A 6,150-nucleotide genomic window follows, 5' to 3' on the forward strand; every position below is an offset into this window, starting at 1 on the left:
CACCTCCTCCAGCTTATCCGGGGGAATACCAAGGCGTTCCCAGGCCAGCCGAGAGATATAATCTCTCCAGCGTGTCCTGGGTCTGCCCCGGGGCCTCCTTCCGGTGGGACATGCCTGGAACACCTCACCCAGGAGGCGCCCAGGAGGCATCCTTGTCAGATGCCTGAACCACCTCAGCTGGCTCCTTTCGATGTGGAGCAGCAGCTGCTCTACTCTGAGCCCCTCCCGGATGGCCGAACTTCTCACCCTATCTCTAAGGGAGAGGCCAGCCACCCTTCGGAGGAAGCTCATTTCTGCCGCTTGTATCCGCGATCTCGTTCTTTCGGTCACTACCCACAGCTCGTGGCCATAGGTGAGGGTAGGGACGTAGATCAACCGGTAAATCGAGAGCTTCGCTTTTACACTCAGCTCCCTCTTCACCACGACGGACCGGTGCAGCGTCTGCATCACTGCAGCTGCAGCCCCAATCCGTCTGTCGATCTCCGGCTCCCTTCTTATATGCATATATTTCCACTATATTTCAAATCAATGCATCTATTTCGATTTTCATGGAAACATAAAGAAATCAGGACTGGCTCAGGGCTTCAATCATTTATCATCTCATGTCACCATCAGAGTAAATCTTAGCTGTAGCACAGTTAATGATGTCTGTGATTTAAAAGAGAATATATTTTTTTGTAATAAGAATTCTCTGCTCTAACTTTAAAAAGTGTTTAAAAAAGCAGTGATTTACAGGTTTACTAGCCAGTAGATCATGAAATAAAGAATTAACCTTGAAAGATTAATTTTAAGACATTTCCAGCCTGAATGCATGAATGAGTGCAGCAACCAAAATATTTTTTCAGCGGGGCAGGTGGCAGAAATATATTAACCCTCATGCCAGCCTCCTAATGAAAATCAGATGGTGGAGACACTGACAGAAGGCTTTCAGCAGGCTGACTGACTGCGAGAAGGTAAAACGAGTGTTCTCCATCAGTTCCTCAGTGAGGCCTGTAAGATACACATGAAGCTGATGGAGAGGGTTAAAATAGAAGTAGACTGCTGATTTTTTTCAAAAGATAAAGACACAACTTTATTATATAAACATTCAAAACAGTTCTCAGGGTTAAAAATGGTATGAGGGTGTAGTTGTGTCTCATTTCAACACGGCCCACTTCTGCAATTAAAAAAAAATATATACCCATAAATGTGAACTGCAAAAATGCAGGTCCAGACTCAGCATGGCACTGCTCACATGGGGTCTGTAATGTTTGTGCAGCAGGAGAAACGTTTGTCAAATTAAGCCGACTGCAAGCAAGAATGAGCCAAGCAGGGAGAGCAGGAGTTATTTTAATACACAGGTGTGTCCAGACCTGCTGAGAGATGCATCAGGGAACAGCAGCCCTTATTTCTGCGAGAGGTATGAAACGCATAAAAGTGTGGCGTTGCTTTGGTTGATGCCCTCACCACATGCAAAGCTGCTGCCACTCACTGCTGTGCACCTTCACTTGCCCTTTCTGGTGCTGTTATACATCAAAGACAGGAGCAGTGAGGGTTTCTCTGCTGGAGGCGTTGATGCTCGATTCAATGATTAGTGGTGCAATATTGCAACGATTAACGTTGCAATATTGCAATCCACACCGGGTGCAGGAGAACATCATGTCAAAAGCACTGAAGTGCAGCTCAGCTTTAATGTTAGAGTCAGTGCTATTTCCTGTGAGATGGTTAGATTAGATCACTTCCACCTTCACAGTTTGCACGAGTCGACAGCGAACCACAAACTCATGGAAGATATTTTAAGATGTCTTAACGTGAGACATAATAAACAAAATGTGCATCACGTCGGGCATTTTTCACGCATGTGTTGAGAGAAAGAGGATCTGCAGGATGCTGGCACAGAAGCTGTGCGATCGCTCTTTTTGCAAGCAGTGTGATTGCCATTTCCTCCTCTTCCATCTGCAAACACAAATGAAACGGGGGATAATTATCAGAGCCTTTAATCCCCGGCAAAATCTCACAAATAAAATGAAACGAGCTGTTGAATTTAATTACGTATCATCAATCCCTGCCACCTGTTGCTGTGTCTATTCTTATCCCGCTCGACTGTCGCTTCTGACACCGGCCGATGTGCTCTCATTTGTCTCCCTCTAAAGGCTCTTTGTGAACATGTCCTCACTCGTAACATTAGTACTCTTTAAAGGATATATTTAAAGGCGCTGGAACGATTTCAGATGGCACATAAGGGAGTTTCGTCACTTCATGGCCATTTTTCTTTCTGCTGTCTACCTAATTTGGTCTGTTTGAAATGGAGTTTAACAGGAATTGAACTGAAACAGACTCAAAGTGATGGCCGGACACACCGGTTGTTGCATTATTTCTTCTTTGTTTATTTTGCACTCAAATAGGATGCTGCTCTGCTTCTAGTATCTAGCGAATGAGGTCCACGGTATGGCCACAGGCTCTGCATCACCTCTCCTCCAGTGCTTCTCCCTGCTCCTGCTCTCAGCGGGCACTTTCAAATCAGCTTAACTCCTGCTTGAACAGGCAGGCAATTAAAGCTGGCGAGACAGAGGACGGAGACCACTGCTCAAAAAGCACACGCAGACAAAACAAACCTTCTTTCCCCCTAAGTGGTCCTTCGAACTCCCCAGGAGACCCAGAGCGCTATCTATCCATCTGTGGTAATAAGTGCCTTGTGCCACGTCTCAGTGATATCATTGCCTTTGCCTGGCTGTCCCTCAGGGCTGGGATTGTGTCTCTCTGTGGGCCCTGTTGGCCTGTGGAGAGGTGTTGCAGAGAGATGGCTGCTCATGTCTGTGAAGAGGAAGCGACATCTGTTGGTAAAGGAAACTCGAAACGCCTCTTAGATTAAATGATCATTTTTCTTTCGTTGCTTTCAAGAACATCCACCTATTCATGGATACTTTACCTACTTTATGTATTATTGTTTCTGTGCTTATTTTTTGGATGAGACAAGGAAGCAGATCCTCTCCCTCCATCTCACCCTATCCCTACCATCCTCTTCTGTCACAGCAGGACACGTCCTCCTTCACTACAGTCTTAGTCTTCCTCTTTCCTCCTGCCGAGCAGCCTTTAGCATCCTTTGTCTAATATATCCACTTTCCCCACTCAACCCAGGCTGTCCCTCTGTCATACTCATTTCTAATCTTATCCATCTCGCTCACTTTTAGCATCTTTGCCTCTGCCATCGGTGTAACTAATTAATTTGCTGCCCATCCAGATAAATTATACATTTTTTTTACTCAGTTCTTAAAGGTATCACATTGTTGGTTTCGATGCCCTGCAGGAGGGCTACATTTCTAAACTAAAAACCAAACCACACTCTGAAATAAGGTTTAAGAGAAGATATCTCTAACGCTGGAAACCTTTTAACCATCCAACCAATGTTCCCTCTAATGTTTCACGTGTCTGAGCGAACACACAAACTCCCTGAGCGGACACTTGGACCACTGTGAGCAACAGCAGACGTCTGCACTGTGGTGACGCCAGCATCCAATCCATCCAAGTTACATGTTTATTAAAATAATCAAATTACAGCATTTATGTTAGACTACTTTTAATTAACTGCTTTAGCCCACTTACAGTGAAAAATTGAAAAAAGTCTTGTTCATGACCTGCAGCATGTTAACACTATTAGAAGGAAAAATAACTTGAACTCCAATTTTGAAAACACAACTTTCTTTTTTCTTTTTTTATAAAGCTCTGACTTGTATTATGAGTCTGTGGTCTGGGAGAGAGTCTGTAACTCTGTCTGCAAATACAGTAAATAATGACCAATGTTGGGCAATTAATTATATAGTTACTTCTTCAAAAAAGTAACTGAGTTTTGCAAACAACAAAGTTTTTTGCAGCTGTTTACCTAAAAATGCAGCCAAGGCGTTTTTTAAACAAACATTTCAAACTATTTACAGAACAATCAGCTGTTCTGCATCAAATCTGATGCCACACAAATTATTTGTGTCACAAAAAATAATTTCTGTCCACTATGAGATGAAGGAGAACAGCAGCCTGATACCTGCAGGCCTGACAGCAGCAGATGTGTCACTGCTGTAACACCTGTAACACTCAGCAGTCGCCTCATTGTTCTGACACACAACAACACTATTGACTACACTACACACTAACTACACACTCACTACACACTAACTACACACTAACTACACAAGATTTGCGCTAACTTCGCAAATCTGTCACATCTCAAACACGCCGTCACTCCTAAAACTTCCCCCTTCCTAAACAACTAAATGTCATGTTGCCATATCATTTTTTGATTGGTCCACATGGTGCATTTTTCCACCAATAGGAAAGGCTGGGGGGTGTTTTTGTTTTTGCTCACAGGCTTTTGAGCGTTTTCCTTATCAAACGCAGTTTTTCCCGTTTCTTCCCGCAGTAAATATAAACAACGACAGTATTCAGGAAGAAAACCAAACACTGCAGATATTTTTATCATAACTCTGGTTTTACGTGGCCGATCAACACAATTTAAAAACTGGTATAAAGTCCACACTTTTCCCGTCAGTTGTTCCGTCTGTGGCTTGGACTATGGGATAAGGTGGCATTGTTCTAACCCCATACGGGAGCAGCCAGTCACTCACTGACTAACACTGCAAAACAGAATTGTTAACGTATTGATTTTAATTTCAATTCAGGTAGATTTTTTTTTTTGTGCGCAACGCAGATTTTCTGTGCGCAGAGACCGTGCCCGCAGTGCGCACGCGCGCAGCTTAGAAGGAGCATTGCATCCAACTATTATTAAGTTGGTTTCTGCATGAGTTCAACATTTATACTCCAAAGCTGCACTGAAGGTTACAGACACAAGGGGGCGTGCTTACTCTACTTTCTAAAATGTTCAGCTTGCACTTCTTTTCTTTTCCTGTCACTGGGTTGTTGTTTTTTTGTTCTTAAATTAAGATCAGCGGGTTTAATCAATCTCATTTCACAGTATATGAGTGAGAAATATTTCTGCTGATGTTTCCTGTGATGTCTGCTAGACCCGACTGTTTGGTCGGCTCGGCCACTTCAACCAGATCCTGTTGTTATTATTGGGTTGACAGGAGCGTACTAATGAGCCCTTTTCCTCTAACTGAACCATGACATGATGGAAAAATACCACATGCATGATACGGTCCGTCACAACAGCCACACGAGGCTCAAATTATTAAAATGTCTTGTCTGTTAAGAAGGATGCTGTTTGCTCCACTTACAAAGAAAGTAACAAACAAACAAACAAATAAAAAGAAATAAAGCTACATTGTTGTAGGTTTCTTTCTATCTGTGTTTTACAGGTAAAGGTGTACATTTTAAACGATGTTAATCCTGCAACAGTGTACATGAAAACACAATAAACATTCTGTTAATGAAAATACAGAGAAATAAAGTAACATGTGACAAATTCAAATACATTGAATTTGCTGTGAATTAATTTACAGTAACTTTAATAAATTACTGTAAATTCCAGTTACAGCAGCAGAGCAAGAAGAGTGTAGAGAATAAGTTGATTATGGGTGGAGGGAGTTACAGCCAAACGCAGTCACAGCCTCTTTAAATACTAAAGATAAACATGTTTTTACTGAGACGCTGCTAATGCTACAGTAATGTCCCCAACTTGAAGGTCGGGAGGCGTTAAATCAACCCTGTTTTCCTTCTCTTGCACTGTCATTGCACCTTTTTGGCCTTCAACACCTGTAAACCTCATATTTAACAGTACAAATGGTGAATATAGGAGTTTATTTATTTTGGCAGTGACAAGAAACTCAGCTGCCAACTGGGGGAGAAAGGATTTAATATGATTTTACTCTTGATCTATAATTTAATAATTACTAAAACAAAGATGTAGTAAATGTAAATTGTCTAAGAACAGTTTTAGTGTGTATGTGTTTTATTCTAAAATAGACGGCAGCTGTAAGGGGAAATCAGATTCACAATAAACAGATATATAGAACATATACAGAAAACAGCCAGCTGCTATTTGAGTGTCCATGTGACTTTTATTTGGAAGCTTTAAAGTCTGGGATGAAGCTAAAAGAATTTCCTACTTGTGAACAGTCAGGTTCAGACACTTTTCTTTTTTTTCTTCTTCTTTTGCTCGGAAGTGTGTAAAGTCCGACACACGTGTTTTGATGTCCTTCCAGCTGTTTGTGGCGAATCATG

Source organism: Simochromis diagramma, unplaced genomic scaffold (genome assembly GCF_900408965.1).
Source record: "Simochromis diagramma unplaced genomic scaffold, fSimDia1.1 OVJJ01000816.1, whole genome shotgun sequence".
Lineage (NCBI taxonomy): Eukaryota > Metazoa > Chordata > Actinopteri > Cichliformes > Cichlidae > Simochromis > Simochromis diagramma.